This window comes from Colobus angolensis, unplaced genomic scaffold (assembly GCF_000951035.1).
Source record: "Colobus angolensis palliatus isolate OR3802 unplaced genomic scaffold, Cang.pa_1.0 Scaffold231, whole genome shotgun sequence".
Classification (NCBI taxonomy): domain Eukaryota; kingdom Metazoa; phylum Chordata; class Mammalia; order Primates; family Cercopithecidae; genus Colobus; species Colobus angolensis.
The window spans coordinates 3236070-3260078 of NW_012115500.1; the positions used below are offsets into that span (position 1 = coordinate 3236070).

Genomic DNA, 24009 nt, shown 5'->3' on the forward strand with positions numbered 1-24009 from the left:
TTTAGAAGAACAATTAGTGCCTAGTAGGCCCTTACAAATTTAACAAATGAAGGGAGGAATACCGCAATAACTACAAAATTAACAACAGGCATGATATAGAGAACATGTACTCAGTTCCAGGAGCCATGCTAAACATTCTACATATATCATATTTTTCAATTCTTACATCCGTTTAGGGTGGCTAATATTATTTTCACTTATAGATTAAAAAAATGAGTCTCATATAAGTTAAGTAACTTTCCTAGGGTCAATTAATATTAAGTTAGACCTCTTTCACTTTCCAATTTCTGGGTTCAGGTTATTCTAGCCATTGATATACTGAATTTATCATTGTTAATACAAGTCAAGTTTATCACTTCTGGCTGGCCACCATGAAATCCATCAGTATAGCCCATTACAAATGTAGGGTGGTCATTTAGTGATGAAAAAGGAATTCTATAGGCTACCCACTAAAGAAAAAGTCAATACAAATGAGGGAAAAAGATTCTCATTCAGCTTTTGTTTCCCATTATTATTGCTAGAAAAGCATTGTGGAAAAAAAAAAAAAAAAAGGAACTGCCTGGAAAATCTTTATTAAAAGAAACTCATACATATTTAAGCACTTTTAAAGGGCTGAATAAACACCCAGTACTCATTATTTCTGACCACCATCTGTTAATCTGTTCTGTCTTCCCTTTCCTAACATTTACACAATTTCCCATTTTTGGCTTTGTTCCCATCTCTATTGGTTTTGGAATCCTGAATTAATCCTGTCAATATTGCCCTCACTGGCAGTCTGGAGTCTCCCACTTACTTGATAATCCATGGCAGTTCCTACCATACTACTCAAGGTGACAAAACGTTTTGAATAATTGCCATAAACTGTATATGAGAACACAAATAATTCACACTAACAAGTCTTAAGGTGGCCTTCTTTGCTGCTTTCCATCTTGGAATTCTTTTCTCACTGATTCCTTATAAAATGTCCTCCTGTTTCATCTCCTGATTGAGATAGATGCCATCTGATGCCAACTCTCACAGATTTTTTTCTACCTAAAAACCATAAGAAAGTTATTACCTATTTTTCCTTATTTTTGCTTAAATTCCTTTTTTTCTTCCCTACCAGCATATAATGTGTTCTACTTGCATCTTCTGTACACCCTCCACTTTTGGTATGCTTTGGCTGTATCCCCACCCAAATCTCACTTAGAATTGTATCTCCCAGCATTCCCACATGCTGTGGGAGGGACCCAGTGAGAAGTAATTGAATCATGGGAACCAGTCTTTCCCGTGCTATGCTCATGATAGTGAATAAAGCTCATAATATCTGGTGGGTTTATCAGAGGTTTCTGCTTTTGCTTCTTCCTCATTCTCTCTTGTTGCCACCATGTAAGAAGCACCCTTTACCCTCTGCCATGATTCTGAGACCTCCCCAGCCTTGTAGAACTGTAAGTCCAATTAAATCTCTTTTTCTTCCCAGTATCAGGTATGTCTTCATCAGCAGCAAAAATACGGACTAATGCAGTAAATTGGTACTGAGAGTAGGGTGTTGCTGAAAAGATATATGAAAATATGGAAGCAACTTTGGAACTCAGTAACAGGCAGAGGTTGGAATAGTTTGAAGGACTCAGAAGAAGACAAGAAAATGTGGGAAAATTTGGAACTTTCTAGAGACTTGTTGAATGGCTTTGCCCAAAATGTTGATAGTGATATGAACAATAAGTTCCAGGCTGAGGTGGCCTCAGATGAAGATGAGGAACTAGTTGGGAACTGGAGCAAAGGTGACTCTTGTTATGTTTTAGCAAAGAGACAGGTAGCATTTAGCCCCTGCCCAAGAGATTTGTGGAACTTTGAATTTGAGAGAGTTGACTTAGGGTATCTGGCAGAAGAAATTTCTAAGCAGCAAAGCATTCAAAAGGTGACTTAGGTGCTGTTAAAAGTATTCCGTTTTAAAAGGGAAACAGAGCATAAAAGTTCAGCATGCGGTCTGAGTATGCAGTAGTAAAGAAAAACCCATTTTTTGAGGAGAAATTCAAGCTGGCTGCAGATATTTGCTTAGTAGCAAGGAGCATAATGTTAATCCCCAAGACCATGGGGAAAATGTCTCCAGGCCGTGTCAGAGACCTTCACAGCAACCCCTCCCATCACGGGCCTGGAGGCCCAGGAGGAAAAAGTGGTTTTGTGGGCCTGACCTTGGGTCCCCATGCTGTGTGCAGCCTAGGGACTTGGTGCTGTGTCTCAGCTACTCCAGCCATGGTTGAAAGGGGCCAATGTGTAGCTCAGGCTGTGGCTTCAGAGGGTGGAAGCCCCAGGCCTTGGCAGTTTCCACATGGTATTGAACCTGCAGGTGCACAGAAGTCAATAATTGAGATTTGGGAACCTTAACCTAGATTTCAGAAGATGAATGGAAACACCTGGATACCCAGGCAAAAGTTTGCTGCAGGGGCAGGGCCCTCATGGAGAACCTCTGCTAGGACAGTATGGAAGGGAAATGTGGGGTTGGAGTTCCCATACAGAGTCCCAGCTAGGACACTACCTATTGGAGCTATGAGAAGAGGGCCACCGTCCTCCAGACCCCATAATGGTAGATCCACTGGCAGCTTGCATCATGCTCCTGGAAAAGCTGCAGATACTCAACACCAACCTGTGAAAGCAGCCAGGAGGGATGTTATACCCTGCAAAGCCACAGGGGCAGAGCTGCCCAAGACCAGAAAAACCCACCTTTTGCATCAATGTGACCTGGATATGAGACCTGGGGTCAAAGGAGATCATTTTGGAGCTTTAAAATTTGACTGACTTGCTGGATTTTGGGCTTGCATGGGCCCTGTAGCCCCTTTGATTTGGCCAATTTCTTCCATCTGGAACAGCTGTATTTACCCAATACCTGTACCACCATTGTATCTAGGAAGTAACTAGCTTGCTTTTGATTTTACAGGCTCATAAGTGGAAGGGATTTGCCTTGTCTCACATGAGACTTTGGACTATGGACTTTTGGGTTAGTGCTGAAATAAGTTAAGACTTTGTGGGACTGTTGGGAAGGCATGATTGGTTTTAAAAAGTGAGGACATGAGATTTGGAGGGGTCAAGGGTGGAATGATAAGGTTTGGCTGTGTCCCCACCCAAATCTCAACTTGAATTGTATCTCCCAGAATTCCCACGTGTTGTAGGAGGGACCCAGAAGGAGGTGACTGAATCATGGCAGATGGTCTGTCCCACGTTCTCGTGATAGTGAATAAGTCTCAGGAGATCTGATGGATTTATCAGGGGTTTCTGTTTTTGCTTCTTCCTCATACTCTCTTGTTGCCACCGTGTAAGAAGTGCCTTTCATCCTCTGCCATGATTCTGAGGCCTCCTCAGCCATGTGGAACTGTAAGTCCAATTAAACCTCTTTTTCTTCCCAGTCTTGGGTATGTCTTTATCAGCAGCATGAATATGGACTAATACACCTTTCCTCACATACGCTTAGTTTTAGCCCCACCTCTCCAGCTCTAGAGCTTTCCATCAACAATTCATTTTTCTTACATTTCATTCTCTCTCCTTTGGCTTCTTTTCTTTTGCCTATAAACATTCAGATGTATTTTTAATCTAGAACAACATAATTCTTCACCTCATCACTCCCACAAGCTACTGACTCAGAATTTCTCAATACATTTCTCAAAGCAGATCATTTATTTCTTACTCCTCTCTTCTTCTCCCATTCACTGTGCCCTTTCAATTTGGCTTTGGTCTCTAGCACTCTATTTTATCTGTTCTTTTGAAATTGATCAGTGACTATCCCATCACCAAGTCCAGATACATTTTCAGAGTCCTCTAGCCAGTGATGTAGATTCTAATCTAGGTCTGAAGGTCTAACAACCAGGCCTTAATATCCCAGTTTATGCCATCAAGCAGACAGTGAATTCATCCTTCCTCCATCTTTGTTCTATTTAGGCCCTTAACTTATTGAATGATGCTCACTCACACTGGGGAGAGCCACTTGCTTTAGTCAGTCCACCAATTAAAATGCTAATTTCTTCCAATAACATCCTCACAGACTCATCCAGAAATAATATTCAATCAGTATGTAGACATACCCTGCTCCAGGCAAGTTGATAGTTAACATAAAGTTAGCCATCATACTAAATTTACTAAATTAATGCGAGAAGAAATATAATGAACAATAACTCAGCAAAAACAAATTAGAAATTTCCTCTCAATAAATACTTCTCAAGAAATGCTGAATCCCAGTTAATCTTTCTGGTAAGTTATTTATTTTCAGAGAGCAGCAAATACCGATTTATTCTGCAAAGGTTGACTTCAAGTATACAAAATGACAAGGGTGGCACACACAAAAAACAGAAGCTGCCTGTCATTTGAATAGTCACACCAAGACATCTATAAAGTCCTACCAAATGTTATCCAGTTATATTAGAAGGAGTCATAATTTCTCATGACTATATAGGGTTTATCCCAGAAACATAAGTTTAGATCAATATCAAGATATTGTATAAAATGAGGTTAAATTAAATAATTATATCAATTAATTCCGTAAAAATGTTTCATACAATTTAATTCTCATTTTTCCAAAAAGTTATTTTTGTTATTTTATTTATTTATTTGTTTGTTTGTTTATTTATTTTTGAGACGGAGTCTTGCTCTGTTGCCCAGGCTGGAGTGCTGAGGGGTGATCTCGGCTCATTGCAACCTCTGCCTCCCCAGTTCAAGGAATTCTCATGCCTCAGCTTCCCAAGTAGCTGGGATTACAGGTGCCCGCCACTATGCCTGGCTAATTTTTCTATTTTTAGTAGAGACGGGGTTTCGCTCTGCTGGCCAGGCTGGTCTCAAACTCCTGACCTCAGGTGATCCACCCACCTCGGCCTCCCAAAGTGCTGGGATTACGAATGTGAGCCACCATACCTGGCCAAAAAGTTATTTTTGAACTGTGAATAGAAAGCATATTGGTTTAGCCCCTGACAGTGGAATGCCATACACAAAAGTGTGAATCAATACATCTGCATGTGCTTTCACTGTTATACAATGTTGTTTGGCTGTTCAGGCAGCAGCATACACCTTTCCTTCACTACTTCCTGTTGGGGTGGTGGAACTAAGAGCTAGAAGATCAACCAATCTTACTTAATTATTTCTTACTCAATTATTTCCTCCTTATTTTACACACCAAGGCCTGCTGATTCCCTCTCTCCTGACCTCCTCACTATTCACTTCTCTCTTTTGCATTCTTGTTGATCTGTTGAGACTAATCCCTCATATCTTATCACTTTTTCTGGGTATATTAAGTGGTCTTCTTGCCTCAGCCTTATCTCCACCTAATTATTAAATTCTTGACAAATTTTTCTAAAATGCAAACCTGCTCATAATTTTCTTCTCATTTTAAATCTTTTTATAGCCTCACATTAAATTTTTTTAAGATGCAATTTAAGGCAGAATAATGTAGCGCAGCCCCCACTTTCAGATCTGAAGCTGAAGCCAGGTATAATATGTAAAGTATCCAGCATAGTACAACATGCACTATATATATGTATGAATGATGTATAGCAGAGTAGTGATATATAGAAGATGTTGCACTTATGTTAAAATCTCCTTTTAGGTAAAATGCTTCACTCAAATCCTCTGAGAGTGCAACTAACTTTATTCAGAGTCAGGCTGGGTGGAAAATCCTCTTGTGTATTCCAGTTTGGATAACAAAGAAAGAGGCTTATTTGCTCTGCTAACAGAGGCTTTTCTACTCATGTGCACTTAAAACAACAAAAGGTAGATATAACCAGAAGCAGTTCCTTCTGCTTGGATAAAAATTGGAAAAGCTCCATGCATTGACATGCACAATCTTAGGCATTGGGGGCAATTTTTTAAAAAAAAGAAGTGGAAAAAGCAAGTAGCAGATGTTGGGCTCGCAGTGGCATGTAGTGGAGGCAGCTGCAGGGCAACTGTCTTCTATCTGGAGAGCCCTTTGGAAGAGCTTTTGAGGTTTTCAGATATTTGATTAGAATTTCATGGATGCCAATGCTATATGAGGAAGCTTAACATTTTAGTGTTCTGCCTAAAGTTTTATTGAAAATAAAATCCTGCTAAAGCAAACAAACCAAAAACGTTAAAAATATATATATACCATTGAGGCCGGGCACGGTGGCTCACACCTGTAATCCCAGCTTTTTGGGAGGCCAAGGCAGGCAGATAACCTGAGGTCAGGAGTTTGAGACCAGCCTGGCCGACATGGCGAAACCCTGTCTTTACTAAAAAGACAAAAATTAACTTGGCATAGTAGTGCATGCCTGTAATCCCAACTACTCAGTAGGTTGAGGCAGGGAGAGTCATTTAAACCCGGAAGGCAGAGGTTGCAGTGAGCTGAGATCGCCCCAGTGCACTCCAGCCTGTGCAACAGAGCAAGACTCTGTCTCAAAATAAAAAACAAAACAAAAACAAAAAACAACAAACAAAGAAACAAAAACACCAGTGAAAATGGCAAATCTATGGACTTCAGATTCTGAAAGACTTGGTTTAATTCCAGGCTCCAATTGCAAGTGCCATCTTGGGCTACTTAACTTTTCAAAGCCTGAATTTTCTTATCTATAAAATTGAACACTTATCTTATGGGGCTATAGGACCCACTAATTTTTACAAGTATACAGAATGCCTAGTACCTAGGAAAGGGTGCTAATCTTTTCTCTACTCCTCAACTGTTACCATCGTAAAACTTGTAAGATGCATTGGGTTATGCATTCATTCAGAATATCTCTCAAAGGCAGAAGGACTAGAATTTTTTCTGTGAGGATGAACATATCAGAGTGCCTTGATGCTAGTGTATAAATATCTACCACGGGTTTATCTTAGAGATACAAGATTTAAATGCCAAAATATTTCTGTGTTTAAATCACCTATAGTTAAACCTCAAAATTCTTTTTCTGAAAATAATCAAGGAAAGCAAATTCCTTTTGTAAGCTTTTTGTTTACAATTGGACTTCTAACCTTTAGGGAAGATGGTGACCCTTAATTTATCCTGTCCTGCAGGATCTGGAGACCTCCTCAGTACTGGCAAGGTCTGTTCCCCATCCCTTCCATTATATATTCTCTTAACTGTCTGAAAATTCTCTATGTACAATGGATGTTATTTCAGGTGTGGACAATTGTCCTACTTTTGATAAAATAATAAATTAATCCCAGCAAACTGTCTTCTCTCTTAGAATGGCATTTGTAAATTGCTGCCATGTTGCAACATTTAGAAACCAACAATGGTGCAAGCCTAGTTCTCAAGTCACTCCAAAGGTATTTGGCCTTCTGAAACCTCCTTACTTTTCATTCTGAAGCTTCTTTACTTTCCATTTTCCCTTTGAGTCACAAATTTCTGGCACTCTGCTTCTGCATGAAGTGTGTGCTCTGTCTAGTGAGATAGCTCTGCTAACCCTTATAAGCAGGCATTTTCAGCCTTGTGCCACCAGACTTGCATCCCATGCCTTCTGCTGGGGAATTGCTTAGGCCAGTGAAACTTGACTTCTAAGAATGGTTTTTTCCTTGGCAATATTTTTTTTTTTCATGGACTCAAGGAATGAAGCTCCAGGTGATGTTTTGAAAGCTGGTACTGCTTCTCTCTTAATCTCCTTACTTTTTCAATATCTCAAAGTGTGATCCGTGAACCCATGGAAGTCCCTGAGACCTATTTAGGAGGTCTGTGAGGTTAAAAATATTTTCTTTATAATGTTAGGATGTTATTTATCTTTTTCACAGTGTTGACATGTGCACTGAAAGTGCAAAAGCAATGATGAATTAAACTGTTAACACCTTAACACAAATCATGACAGTGGCACTAAACTGAACTGTTGCGGTAGAAATTGTGTTCTTTACCAACATGCGTTCACATAAAGGAAAAAGAAAACCGGTTCCACTTAAAAATATCCTTAATCAAGCATTAAAAATTATTGATTTTATTAAATTTCGACCCCTAATGATACACATTTTTATTATTTTGAGTGGTGAATTGGGAAGTATGCATAAAGCATTTCTGTTCCACACCGAAGTATGGTGGTTGTCTGTAAAGAAAACACTTGTGTGATTGAATTGCAAACTGAACTAGCAACTTTTTTCATGGAAAATGATATTTACCTTAAAGAACTACTGTCAGATAAACTATGGTTTACAGATTTCAATATTTGGCAGATTTTTTTGTGTGTGAAAATGGACAAAAGTGCCTGTCATTTCAAGCGGTAGAACTCAAATTTGATGCCCGTGGTCACATTTGAACTTTTAAGCGAAAGTTAGAATTTTGGAAAAGTCATGCGAACCACAGTGGGCCGGACAGCTTACAAATATATAAAGATATTTTATGTGATTCTTGGCACTATTAAGAATTGTTTTATACTTTATAATGTAGCGGGGCAGTGTGTTAGTTAACATTTGGAAAATCTGCACAGCTCAGTGAACCAATATTTTCCAAATGGGTAATACATAATTTCAAAATATTAAACCTTGGCAAAAAAGATTATGCAAGATAAAGCCATAAATTTCAATGTAAAAAACAGTGAACAGTTCACTGATAGGGTTGTAAATATTTGCACATTCCAAATAATCTTTAAGAAACACATGTGTAGACTTTTGTATAGTGTCAAAGAAGATCCATATCAAACTGCATAAAAAAATTAAATTAAAATGAATCATAGACCTAAATGTAAACTGAAAGCTATAAAACTGCTAGAACAAAACAGAGAAGAAAAGCTTCATGACTCTGGGTAGGCAAAGACCTCTTAAATAAGACACCAAAAGCACAATCGGTTTGTTAAAATGATAAATTGGACTTTGTAAGAACTGAAACCTCTGCTTTTTTGAAACATGGGTAAGGAAATGAAAGATAAATATTTTCAAATTATAGACTTGATAATGGGCTTATCTTCAGACTATATCAAGTATTTTCAAAACTCAAAAAGAAAAATATCCAGTTAAAAAATGAGCAAGAAAGGAGATGGAGCAAAATGGCTGAAGAGAAGCCTTCACCAACCCTCCTTTCTGCAGGAACCATCCTTGGTTTCTTCACCAACCCTCCTTTCTGCAGGAACACCAAACTGAGCACCTATCCACACACAAAAATGCCCTTCATAAGAACCAAAATAAGGTGAGTGATCGCCTGGTTTTATGTTCATATTACTGAAAAAGGCAAGGAAGAGGAAAAGAAAGACAGTCTTGAATTGCTGTCACCACCCCTCCCACAGCCCCCAGCAGCAGCTGCATAGTATGGAGCAAGAATCTGTGTGCCTGGGGGACAGAAGGCACAGTCATTGTGAGATTTTCCGTTAGAACTTGGTGCTGCCTGTCACAGTGGAAAGCAACACTGGGCAGAACTCAGCCAGCACTCACAGAGGAAGCATTTAGACTAGCCCTCGCCAGAAAGAAATTGCCCTTCCCAGAGGTCAGAACCTGAATTCTGGTAAGCCTCACCGATGCAAGCTAAGGTGCTCTTGGGTTCTAAATAAACTTGAAGGGCAGTATAGGCCACAAGGACTGCAATTCCTGGACAAATTCTGGTACTGTGGTTCACTCACACCCAGTGGATTTAGGGGCATGCGACCTAATTAGACAATAGCTGGGGCAGCCAAGGGAGTACTTGCACCACCCCTCCCACCACCTCGGGCAGTGCAGCTCACAGCTCTGGGAGAGACTCTTTCCCTCTCCTTGAGGAGAGGAGAGGGAAAAGTAAAGAGGACTTTGCCTTGCAACTTGGATACCACCTCAGCCACAGTAGAACAGAGCACCAGGCAGAATTCTGAGGCCCCCGTTCCAGGCCCTAACTTCTAAACAACATTTCCAGACACATATTAGGCCAGAAGGGAACCTGCTATCTTGAAGTAAAGTACTTAGTCCTGGCAGGATTCATCAGCTGCTGACTAAAGAGCCCTTGGACCCTGAATAGTCAGCGGTGGTAGCCAGGAAGTAAGTACTCACCATGGACCTTGGGTGAGACTCAGAGACAAGCTGGCTTCAAGCATGACCTAGCATATTCCAAGCCATGGTGGCTACAGGGAGAGAAACCTTCTGCTTGACAAAAGGGAAGGGAAGAGAGAAGGGGACTTTGTCTTTCAGCTTCGTTACCAGCTCTGTCACAGTAGGGTAGAGCACCAAGCAGGATCTTGAGGTCCCTAATTCTAGGCCTTAGCTCTTGGAAAGAATTTCTGGACCTGCTCTGGGTCAGAGAGAATCCTACTGCCCTGAAGGGAGAGTCTCAGACCTGGTAGCATTCAGCACAAGCTGACTAAAGAGCTCTTGGGCCTTGAGTGAACATTGGCAGTAGCCAGGCAGTACTTGCTGTGGGCCTGGATCTATGCTGGCCACAGGGAGAGACTCCTCTGCTTGTGGAAAGGAGAGGAAAGAGTGGGAAGGATTTCGTCTTGTGGCTTGGATGCCAGTTCAGCCTCAGTAGAATAGAGCAACAGGTAGATTCCTAAGGTTTTCAACTCTGGACCTTGCTCCTGTATGGCATTTCTGAACCCACTGGGGCCAGGGGCAATTCATCACCCTGAAGGGAAGAATGCAGCATGGCTAGTTTTGCCACCTGCTAATTGTAGAACCCTAGGGCCTGAGTGAACGTAAGTGGTAGCCAGGCAGGCCTTGGGTGAGACTCAGTGCTGTGCTGGCTTCAGGTCTGACCCAGCACAGTCCCAGTTGTGGTGGCCACAGGGGTGCTTTTGTCACCCCTCCCCCAGCTCCAGGCAGCTCAGCACAGAGAGAGACAGACAGAGAGAGAGCAGGGTGGAGAGAGAGAGAGAGAGAGAGAGAGAGACAGACAGACAGACAGACAGACAGACAAACTCTGTTTAGGAGAAAATAAGGGAAGAGAATAAGAGTCTGTGCCTGGTAATCTGGAGAATTCTTCTAGATCTTATCTAAGACTACCAGGGCAATATCTCTATGAGTATGCACAAGCCACAGCATTATTGAGTTTGGGGTGCCCCCTAATGCAAATATGGCTGCAGTGATCAAAAACTTAGATTACAACACCCAAATCCCTTTGAATACCTGGAAAAACTTCCCAAGAAGAGTGAGTACAAACAAGCTCAGACTGTAAAGACTACAGTAAATACCTAACTCTTCGATGCCCAGACACTGAGGAACATCCACAAGCATCATAGCCATCTAGGAAAAGAGAATTTCACCAAACCACTTAAATGAAGGCACCAGGGACCAATACTGGACAGACAGAGATATGTGACCTTTTAGGCATAATTCAAAATGGCTGTTTTGAGGAAACTCAGTGAAATGCAAGATAACACAAAGAAGGAATTAAGAATTCTATCTAACAAATTTAGCAAAGACATTGAAATAATTTAAAAGAATGAAGATGAAATTCTGGAGCTGAAAAATGCATACTGAAAAATGCATCAGTCTCTTAAGATCAGAATTGATCAAGCATAAGAAAGAAATAGTGAGCTTGAAGACAGGCTATTTGAAAACACACAGAGCAGACAAAAGAATTAAGGCCACCTACAAGATCCTCAAAAGTTCAAATCTAAGATTTATTGACCTTAAAGAGAGGTAGAGAGAGATATAGGGATAGAAAGTTTCCTCAAATGATAACAGAGAACTTCCCAAACTTAGATCAATATTCAAATTCATGAAGGTTATTGAACAGCAAGCATATTTAACCCAAATAAGACTACCTTAATACATTTAATAATGAAACAACCAAAGGTCAAGCATAAAGAACCTTAAAAGCAGCAAGAGAAAAGAAACTAGTAGCATACAATGGAGCGCCAATACATCTGGCAGCAGGTTTTCAGTGGGAACTTTAGAGGGCAGGAGAGAGTGGCATAACGTATTTAAAGTGCTGAAGGAAAAAGAAAAACTTTTATCCTAGAATAATATATTCAGCAAAAATATCCTTCAAACACTAAAGAGAAGCAAAGACCTTCCTAGACAAACAAAAGCTAAGGGACTTCATCAACACCAGACCTGTCCTACAAGAAATGCTAAATGGAGTTCTACAATATGAGAGAAAAGAAATTAGTGAGCAATAAGAAATCACCTGAAGGTGCAAGACTTGCTGATGACTTGTAAGTACACAGACAACCAAAAACACAGAATATTGTAACACTATAATTGTAGCATGTAAACTACTCATATCTTGAATAGAAAGACTATAAAGTAAGCCAATTAAAAATAATAACTACAACAACTCTTCAAGATGTAGACAATACAATAAGATATAAAGAGAAACAATAAAAAGTTAAGATGTGGGGAACAAATTAAAAGACTGAAGTTTTTATTCATTTTCTTTTTTGCTCATCTATTAGTTGTTAGTTTATGTAATCAATATTAGATTGTCATCAGTTTAAAATAAAGGATTACAAGAAAACCTTTGCAAGCCTCATGGTAACTGTAAATCAAAAAACAAACAACAGATACACACAAAATTAAAAGCAAGAAATTAAAACATACCACCAGAGATAATTACCTTCACTAAAAGGAAGATAGGAAAGAAGGATGATAAGACCACAGAACAACCAGAAAACAAACAGCAAAATGGCAGGAGTAAGTCCTTACCTCTTATCAATAACATCGGATAGAAATGAACTAAATTAATCAAAAGATGTGTAGTGGCTGAATGGATTTAAAAAACAAGACCCAGTGGTTTGTTGCCTGTAGAAACACATTTTACCTATAAAGACAAATACAGACTTAAAATAAAGGGATGAAAAAAGATATTCCATGCAAATGCAAATGAAAACCAACCAACCAACCAACCAAAAAAAAAAAAAGCAAACTAGAAATAGCTATACTTAGATGAAAGAGATTTAAAAACAAAAACTATAAAAAGAGACAAAGAAGGTCTATATAATGATAAAGGAGTCAATTCAACAAGATGATATAACAGTTTAAATATATATGCACCCAACACTGGAGCACACACATATATAAAGCAAATATTATTAGAGCTAAAGAGAGATAAACCCCAATGCAATAATAGCTGGAGTTTTCAGCACCCTACTTTCAGCATTAGGCAGTTCATCCAGACAGAAAATCAATAAAGAAACATTGGACATAATGTGGACTATAGACCAAATAAACCTAGTAGATATTTACAGAACAGTTCATGCAATGGCTGCAGAATACATATTCTTCACCTCAGCACATGGAGCATTCTCAAGGATATACCATAAGTCAAGTGGCAAAAAAGTCTTTAAAATGTCAAAAAATGAAGAAATTACATCAACTAACTTCTCTCACTACAGTAGAATAAAACTAGAAATCAACAACAAGAGAAATTTTGGAAATGATACAAATATATGTAAATTAAACAATATGCTCCTGAGTGACCAGTGGGTCAATGAAGAAATTAAGCAGATAATGGTAAAACTTCTTGAAACAAATGACAGTGGAAACACAACATACCAATACCTGTAGGATACAGTGAAAGCAGTATTAAGAGGAAAGTTTATAGCTATACGTGCCTACATTTAAAAAGAAAATAAACTTCAAAAAGACAACCTAACAATGCATCTTAAAGAACTAGAACAGAAAGAGCAAACCAAACCCAAAATTAGTAGGAGAAAAGAAATAATAGCGATCAGAGCAGAAATAAATGAAATTGAAAAGAAGAAAACAATACAAAAGGTCAATGAGGTGAAAAGTTCGTTTTTTTGCGAAGATAAACAAAATAAACAAACCTTTAGCCAGACTTAGAAGAAAAGAAGGAAGGCACAAATAAATAAAACCAGACATAAAAAAAGGAGACATTACAACTAATACCAGAAAAACTCAAAGGATCATTAGGAGATCATTAGTAGACTCATTAGTAGACTCATTAGTAGCTTCTAATGATGCTTTGAATTTTTGTGGTATTAGTTGTAATGTCTCCTTTTTGTATGAGCAACTGCACACCAATAAATTGTTCATATAAACTGGAAAATTTAGAAAGAAATAGCTTAATTCCTAGACACTTTCAGCCTACCAAGATTGAACCAGGAATAAATCCAAAACCTGCAGACCACTAACAATTAACAAGAATGAAGCTGTAATTAAAAGTTGCCCAGCAATGAAAAGCTCAGGACCTGATGGCTTCACTGCTGAATTTTACCAAACATTTAAAGAATAACTAATATCAATCCTACTCAAAGTATTCTGAAAAAACAGAGGAGGGGGAATTCCTCCAAACTCATTCTACAAGGCTAGTACTACCGTGATACCAAAATCAGACATGGACACATTAAAAAAAGAAAATAAAAGAAAACTAGAGGCCAATATTCCTGATGAATGTTTATGCAAAAATCCTGAACAAAATACTAGGAAACCAAATTCAACAACACAGTAAGCAAATCATTCATCATGATCAAGTGGGATTTATCCCAGGGATGCAAAAATGGCTTGACATATGCAAATCAATCATGTGGTACACCATATCAATAGGATGAAGGTCAAAAACCATATGATCATTTCAATTGATGCTGAAAAAGCATTTGATAAAATTCAACATCCCTCTATTATAAAAACCCTAAAAAACTAGGTATAGAAGGATAATACCTGAACACAATAAAAGCCATATACAAAAGGCCCACAGCTAGTATCATACTGAATGGGGAAAAACCAAAAGCCTTTCTTCTAAGAACTAGAAAATGACAAGAATATCCATTCTTGCCACTATTATTCAACATAATCATGTAAGTCCTAACTAGAGCAATCAGACAAAAGAAAGAAATAAAAGGTGTCCAAATTGGGAAGTAAGAAATCAAATTATCTTTGTTTGCGTATGATATGGACTTATATTTGGTAAAACCTAAAGATTCCACCAAAAAAAAAATTAAAATTGGTAAACACAGTCATGTAGTAGGATTCAAAATCAACATATAAAAATCAGTAGCATTTATATAGCCAACAGCAAACAACCTGAAAAACAAATCAAGAAAGTAATCCAATTTACAATAGCTCCGAATAAAAGTAAATATCTAGGAATTAACTTAACCCAAGAAACGAAAGGCTTGTGCAATAAAAACTATAAAACACTGCCAAAATAAATTGAAAAGAACACAAAAATCAAAAGATATTCCATGTTCATGTATTGGAAAAATCAATATTGTTAATTATATATACTACCCAAAGCAATTTAGAGTTTCAGTGTGATCCCTATCAAAATACCAGTGACATTCTTCACAGGAATAGAAAATACAATTCTAAACTAAGTGTCCATCAGCTGACATATGGGCATATGGAACCACAACAGACACAGAATAGCCAAAGCTATCCTGAGAAAAAGAACAAAACTGGAAGAATCACATTATTTTATCTCAAATTATGCTACAGAGCTAATAGTAACCAAAGCAGCATAGCACTGGCATGAAAATAGACACATAGAACAGTGGAACAGCAGAGTCAAATCCATACATTTACGGTGAACTCATTTTCCATAAAGGTGCCAAGAACATACAATGAGGAAAGGATAGTGTCTTTAATAAATAACGCTGGGGAAACTGGATATTCATATGCAGAAGAATGAAACTAGACCCCTGTCTCTCACCACATAAAAAAATCAAATCAAAATGGATTAAACCCTTAAATCTGAGACCTCAAACTATGAAACTCCGAAAATAAAACATTGAGGAAACTCTCTAGGACATTGGCCTAGGCAAAGATTTCTTGAGTAATACCCCAGAAGCACAGGCAATCCAAGCAAAAATGGACCAATGGGATCACATCAAGTTAAAAATCTTCTGCACTGCAAAGCAAACCATCAACAATGGGAAGAGACAACCTACAGAACAGGAGAAGACATTTCCAAACTACCCATCTGAGAAGGAATTGGTAACCAGAATACATAAGGAACTAAAAAAATTAAATAGGAAAAAAAAATTAACAATTTGATTAAGAAATGGGCAAAAGATCTGAATAGACATTTCTCAAAAGAAGACATACAAGACCAGACACGGTGGCTCACACCTGTAATCCCAGCACTTTGGGAGGCTGAGGCAGGTGGATCACCTGAGGTCGGGAGTTCAAGACAAGCCTGGCCAACATTGTGGAACCCTGTCTCTACTGAAAATACAAAACATCAGCAAGGTGTGGTTGTGGGTGCCTGTAATCCCAGATACTCTGGAGGCTGAGGCAGGAGAATTGCTTGAACCCGAGAGACGGAGGTTGCAGTGATCCGAGATTGTGTCGTTGCACTCCAGCCTGGGCAACAAGAGCGAAACTCTGTCTCAGAAAGAAAAAAAAAAAAAAGACATGCAAATGGTAAACAGGCATATGAAAAGGTGTTGAACATCACTGATCATCAGAGAAATGCAAATTAAAACTACAATGGGATATAATCTCCTAGTTAAAATGGCATTTATCCAAAACACAGGAAATAACAAATACTGGTGATGATGTGGAGAAAGATGAACCCTCATACTCTATTGTTGGGAATGTAAATTCATACCATCACTATGGAGAACAGTTTGGAAGTTCCTCAAAAAACTAAAAACCAAGCTACCATATGATCTAGCAATCCCACTGCTATGTATATACCCCCCATCAAAAGGATCAGCATACTGAAAAGCTATCTGCACTCCCATGTTTATTACAGCACTATTTGCAATAACCAATATTTCAAAGCAACCTAAGTGTCCATCAGCAGACAAATGGGTAAAGAAAAGTGGTATTTATACACAAGGGAGTACTGTTCAGCCACACAAAAGAATAAGATCCTGTCGTTGGCAAAAACATGGATGAAACGGAGGTCATTATGATAAGTAAAATATGTAGGTACAGAAAGATACGCTTCACATGTTCTCACTTATTTGCGAATGCTAAAGACTGAAACAATTGCACTCATGGGGATAGAGTAGAACAATGGTTACCAGAGGCTGGGAAAGGTAGTTGGAAGGAGAGGGTTAGTGGAGATGGTTAATAGGTACAAAAATATAGAAGGATACAATGAATAAGATTTAGTGTTTAACAGCACAACAGGTTACTACAGTCAACAATAATTTATGGTACATTTAAAAATAACTAAAAGAGTATAATTGGATTATTTCAACACAAGGGAAGTATAAACGCTTGAGGTGATGGATTTACTCTGATGTGATTATTATGCATTGTATGCCTGCACCAAAATATCTCATGTACTCCATAAATATATGCACCAACCACGTACTCATGAAGATTAAAAATGTTTTTAAACAACAAAAATAAATAAATGAGCAAAACATCTGACCAGACATTTTATCAAGGAAGATACACCCGTGACAAATTAGCATATAAAAGATGTCCAAGACTATTAATCATTAGGGAAATATAAAAAGCATAAGTTATTATTACACACTTACTAATTTTTTGTTCTTTTAAATTTGTTACTAAAGTATAATTTACATACAGTAAAATTTACCCTTTTTAATGAACAACTCTATGAGTTTTGACAAGCAGAGGTTTAAGTTTGGGCAAAGTTCAATTTATCACTTTTTAAAAGTGGGTTGTGCTTTTGTTGTCTGATTATTTAAAAGATCTTTGCCTAAAGAAGAGGCATGAAGCTTTTCTCCTATGTATTCTTCCACTGTTTCTATACCTTTAGGTTTTACATTTAAGTCTATGATTTATTTTAAATTAATTTTTGTATTCAGTTCTATCTATTGTCTTCAAGTCAATAGGTAGAAGATTTCCATCGTCCCCCCACAAAATTCCCCTGTATCGCTTTGTCAAACTCCTTCTCTTATCCCAGCCACTGAAAACTATGGATCTGTTTTTGCCTTGTAGTTTTGCCTTTCCAGAATGTCATATAAATAGTACCACATATATAACTAAAATGTTTAAAATAAAGAAGAAAAGACAACAGTGACAGGTACTGGTAAGTATGCAAAGCAAGTGGAACTCTCATACATCAGCATGCATATTGGTACAGCCACTTTGAAACGTGTTTGATGTAGGAACAGAAAACCAAATGCTGCCTGCTCTTACTTATAACCAAGAGCTAAACATTGAGTACACACAGACACAAAAGAACAATAGACACTGGGGCCTACTTGCAGGTGTAGGCTGGAAGGAGGGTGAGGATCAAAAAACTGCCTGTCGGGTACTAGGCTTATTACCTGGGTGACAACATAATCCTTACACCAAACCCTCAGAGACATCCAATTTTCCCATGTAACAAATCTGCACAGGTGCCTTCTGAACCTAAAATAAGAGTTGGAAAGAAAAAAAATTAAAAAAACGGTTTGAGAGTTTCTTATAAAGTTCAGTACATAGCTACCATATGACCCAGCAATTCCAGCCCTAGGTATTTACCTAAGTGAAATGAAAGACTGTGGCCACACAAAAGGCTGTGTGTCAATATTTATAGCAGCTTTATTTGCGGTCATCAAAAATGAAACAACTTAAATTTCCTTTAACTGGTGAGTGGATAAATTGTGATACCTCTATACAATGGAACATTACTCGGAAATAAAAAGGCACAAACATATATGCAGCAACACGGATGGCTCTCACATGTATTATGCTAAGTGAAATAAGCCACACTAAAAGGAGAATGGTCACATTTACACAAGTCCTCTTAAATTACATTTTGGAAAAGGCAAAACTTCAAGGCAGGAAACAGATCCCTAGCTTCCAGGGACTGGGGTGAGAGGAGGAGTTCGACAAAGAGGAATGGGGAATTTGGGAGAATAATGGAACTCTTCTATCTATTAACTTGAGTACCACATGCACTTGCCAAAACTCATAGAATTGCACACTAAAAAAGGTAAACTTTGCTAGACGTAAATTATGCCTTAATAAGAATGTTAAAAAGAATCAAAACTTTTTTTATTAAAAAAAAAAAAGGAGGGGTAAAGTAGAGGTAAGATCCAAACTCCTCTTTTTTTTTTTTTTGAGTTGGAGTCTTAGTGTGTCGCCCAGACTGGAGTGCAGTGGCTCTATCTCGGCTCACTGCAACCTCCACCTCCTGGGTTCAAGCGATTCTCCTCCCGAGTTGCTGGAATTATAGGTGTGTGCCACCACACCCGGCTAATTTTTGTATTTTTAGTAGAGACAGGGTTTCACCATGTTGGTCAGACTGGTGTCCAACTCCAGATCTCGTGATCTGCCTGGTTTGGCCTCCCAAAGAGCAGGAATTACAGGCGTGAGCCACCACGCCCAGCCCAAACTCCTTTTTTTTTTTTTTTAACTGCTGAAACTGATACCAGAAAATGTAGTGTTCCTTTGTGGAGATGTTATTGAAGTTAGAGACTGTGCCCAACAAGAGCTTGTCTCAGGCCCAGGGCCAGGTCTCCATATCTAAGCTCACTGCATAGTGAGACCAATCTGAACAATGCTCTCTGCAGGTAGAGCACAAGAGAAGGGTGATGGAAGAAGCTAAGCTACAGGTATTCTGGTCCTCTCCCAAACCCTAGAATCAGGCAACTCACTCCACCTCCATCAGAGGAGTAGTGGTGGTTTTGGAAAAATCTCTCCTTGTAGAAAACAGAAATGGGAAGGAAAATGTGTCTGCTCATACTACCAATCAACATTACTTTCACGAAAAATTTAAGCATATTGGAAGTTAACAAAGTGTAACTAGCAGGGTTTTTTTTTTTTTTAATTTATTTTGCAGCAAGAGCCCAATCCTCCTAAATCACCATCTCTAGAAAACTCATTTTTCTGCAAGAAATCATCAAATGACCATGTTCCACTGCTTATACATGTTCTAAATAAATGATGTAGGCTCCGTTGCAATATTCACTTGACTCTGTGTCATTTAAGTCCCATGATTTTTTATAGATACAAATTTTATAGCAGCCAGGGATCATGTCTGTTTAATTATTGATGCATAGTGCCTAACATAGCATCATGGAGATATAATCAGTTAAAAATTACTTCTGATTAATATGATGATGTTTATACATCACTGTAAGTATGAGTTTTTTGTAATTTAGTTTATTCATCCATCACATCTCTCTGCTCTCAAGAATTTTTCTTTACTAAAATTCTCATGATTTAATACAATTTTTATTTTAAAAATATCCATGCACAAGTAGAACCTGAAGAAAATGACCCTAATAATTTTAAAATTTGAGGCCTGTGTTAATATGTTTTTCAGTAATGATCATACGCTTATTCACCTAACCTATTTACGTTTTCTTTGGATTCACTATTTTTGAATTCTTGCTACCATTTTAAATGGTATATTAGGTTCTAAAATGAACCTGTAGGAGAGGTCAGTTCAATAAATGAAATTCATTTTCAATTATATATATTAATAATTTGGTGAGCTGTGGTAAATTATTTGGGTCTATATATTCTTCTCAGAAAGTAAGCCCAGAGATACTCAGAGGTGCTACCAATTGGGAATTGTAATGGCCCTCTTGATTCTATTACATGCATCACAGATTTTCTGGTGTACCCCCAGCTGAAAGCTCCTTTAAAATAAGCCTCAGGGACCATAGAGAGATTGATCATTTATCTGAAATAATGTTATTTCTGTGGTTTGGTCTGTTTGTGCAATCTCTGGAAAATATTTTCTATCTTAACTTATAATAAAAATGTATTGTTCACAATTGGAGGAATCTATTTTAGTGACCTATTTTGGGTATTTTTCCCGTTATGGCAAATAATATACTTTTAATGTATTTTTTATGATGATGCTATTCTTTATTCATTTTTATGTGGAAGTACATAATCTAGTACATAATCACTTAAAAGCAAAAGGCAAAAGATTAGCTTATGAACCAGAAAAGTATATACTTGTATAGTTAAATATAGCACACTAATATTTTATAAATCAATATGAAAGAAACAGAAATTGTCTGTGCAAAAAAAATATGCTTTAACAGAATACAGGCCATTTGGCAGAGTGTTTTCTTTTTACTTGTTAAAGGAGTACACCGAAGCACTAGGTTTTATTTATCATCAAGCCTCATTTTTCTGCTATTGTGTGAGAATTCAGTAAGTGAATTTTCCAGATAACTGAAGTATAATTTTAATATTCTTCACAGCTACTTATTTACCTTTCTACTCCCCATGGGAAGTACTCTAATATTCATTAAATATTATATGACCTTCCTAATAAAACACTTTGAACACAATATAAACTTTTCTTGATAATGTGGGGTCACTATTAAAACCATGTTACCTCGATTGTAAGACTTCTTCCCATTAGGGAACACCACTGTTACAAAAATAAGTCTTCCAGGGAAAAACATAAAGCAATATTAAATATACTAATTGACAAGATACATACATCTCAATTCAAAACATTAAAATGTGAGTGAGAAGAAATTACATATTCAAATGCAGAAACTGTGTTGATATTAATTCTTTTTTTATTTTACTTTAAGTTCTAGGATACATGTGCAGAATGTGCAGGTTTGTTACATAGGTGTACATGTGCCATGGTGGTTTGCTGCACCTATCAACTCATCATCTAGGTTTTAAGCCCTGTGTGCATTAGGTATTATCTTAATGCTCTCCCTCCTTTTGCACCCCCACCCCCCGGCAGGCCCCCAGCATGTGATGTTCCCCTTCCTGTGTCCATGTGTTCTCATTATTCAACTCCCACTTACAAGTGAGAACATGCAGTGTTTGGTTTTCTGTTGATATTAATCCTTAAAATGTTCCCTCAATATGCAGCAAAATGCTTTTGCTGTTGGGTCCTCTCCTCACTGCTGGCAGACTCTCGGTTATCACTTTTCACCTACATCACCTCCAGTGTCAACTCCTGTCCATTCCTTTGTATTGTGTTGCTGCCCTGAGCTGCTAGCTGTGGGTTGTGGAAACCAAAAGAGCAAACCAGTAACTAATTATGTTAAGTAATGCTGAATAATGGCAGTGAGATTCTTCCCTTAGGCCCTAAGGCCATACTTTAGTGCTGAGGTTTTGCAACACCTGCTACTGTGCTCAGAGGTGGTGCCTCACATCTAGTGTCAGGTCTGTGTTGTAGTGAAGCAGAATTGCCAGGAACTTGTACTTTGGATGAATGATGTGTCAAGTGCATTAAGAATCTTGAAATGTGTTTTATATAGACTACTGACTGAAATTCCACAATCTTGCATTCTCATAGCTTGAAAGAAATATATGAAATGCAGATATCACCACACCCTCATTTCAGAACCGACTTTATCAGGAAACATACTGAGATCTCAAAGACAAGGGGATATGGGAAATAGGAACATGAGAGTCGATGGATACTGCCCTTCACCTTGCTGTAAGGGCCAGTGGCCTTGAGGCCCCAGGCACAGTCACCCACATCTCTGGCAAGCATCATGGTGTCATTTCCAGGTGAGTAGGAGCGAGCAAGATATAAGTCAGAGGAGAAATCAAAGTCTTAGGTGGCTGTCAGTCATGAAGAGAGCACTGGCAAGAGTTCTTCATAACAGGAACTCAGTTACAGGCTTTGCAGGGGGTTGAAGAAGAAAGGGATCTTCTATAAGCCCAAAGGAAGTGTATGGCAACTGGCCCATGGCTTAAAACTCCAGAGGAGCAGGCTGGAGTTCCAGCTGATAATTGGAGTGGCTTAAGGGAAACTTTGGGAAGACCCAGGTTTCTAAGTGGATCAACGGGAAATAAGTGGAGAATACAATCACTCAAGGGGTACATGATGTTTGGATTTCTCCCTTTTATAAATGAGACAGGTATATCAGGAGCAAAGATCAACTGCAGTCATCACCAACAGGTGGGGTTTAGGACCCCTATTTGCTTTGTGCAAAGGACCTGGTAAGTCTGAGCCTGAAGATCGTGAACACTTATGCCAACTTCCTTTGTGAGAAATTAGGAAATTCTAGAGAAGTCAAGAAGTGACAAACACTTCATTGTTTTGAGCGTTTGTGGTATAACAAATTCGAATGTACCATCACATGGATTTAGCCAAAAGTCTGTTTAAAAGTCAACTGTCTGCCACTTGAGACTCTTCTGACCTGAGACAAGACATTCTTGGGAGAAAGTGGACAGAAATGTACGTGTAATAGACAGGAAACGAATTGATAGGAATGAGTGTGAGAAGTGGAGAAGAAAATTCTATGGAAAATGTAAAATTGTATGGGGAGAGGATGCAGAAAATATGGATTGAGAAACCGTGAGAGCCAAGCCTTTAAGCCAGTATGTTCTTTTGGGGATATTTCAAAGCCCAGAGCCATTTCTCCTCACCCGCTTCCTTTGCTTCCAGTGAGATTGGTTTATCTGCTTGCTTTCCATTTCAGTACTTGCCACTGCAAAAAAGTAATTTTTTGTACCTCTCTTCTGTTATCAAAGCAATTTGAAAGGGTTCTTTTGTTCATATAGTTTTTGATGTTATTGTCAAAGATATCAATAAAAATAATAGAACCAATAAGGTAATACATATCATCTTCTTTCCCTTCTCCCCATCATTGTATATTCCACGGTTCTTTCACATATTCTGTGAATAATATACTTTGCCAAGCTTTGAGATTTAAAACAAAGGAATACTGGTTATAGTGTCCTATTTGAGCTTACAGTCAGGACACAGACATGCGTAGGAAGAAAATCTTGTCCTTAGAGGGAGTGGAGCAGTAGAGAGAAGAGGAAAGAATTGAGCAAGATGTGGTCTCAGGTAGTCCTAATCACTTGAGAAATTATAGCTTAGAGTTTTAGTAACCTGCCTAAGGTCACAGAGTTAATAAAGAGTAAAGCTAATGGTAGGTCTTGATAAATCAAAAATCCATACACTTTCTATACCAACATTTTCTCTGCATAGAATAGACCTAAGAGAGTCAAGTTTTTATGCGCACTCAACTGTGTTGATGATGAAGGGCCATTCTAATGAGGAGGTCCTTGACTTTAGAGTTTGAGCTAAACTAAAGTTGGAGTTTGATAGAGGTTATGTTCATTAGATTTGAGGGCAAAACAAAAGAAACAACAGCAAAAATACTTGAGGTTATTAGCTGGTTTTCAGAATTTTGGATAATTGTTTTTATATGATCATGTATTAATGCACATATTTTCTTCACTGCTATCTATTATAAGCAAGAATATATTTCAGAGGGGATTTACATTAATACATGGCTTGTGTCATCAGGAAATGAAAGAATCGAGGAACCCCTTAACCTGGAAATTTACAGGCCATTGTTTAAACTGTAGGAACACCATTTTGCTTAATCTTTT

General features: G+C 38.1%; 1 protein-coding gene across 4 annotated transcripts in view; it reads left to right on the forward strand.

The window, feature by feature from the left end:
• The window catches only part of NKAIN2 (Na+/K+ transporting ATPase interacting 2), a 1037556-nt gene that overhangs the window by 784211 nt on the left and 229336 nt on the right, over positions 1 to 24009 (forward strand). The gene's annotated exons all lie outside the window — the stretch shown is intronic.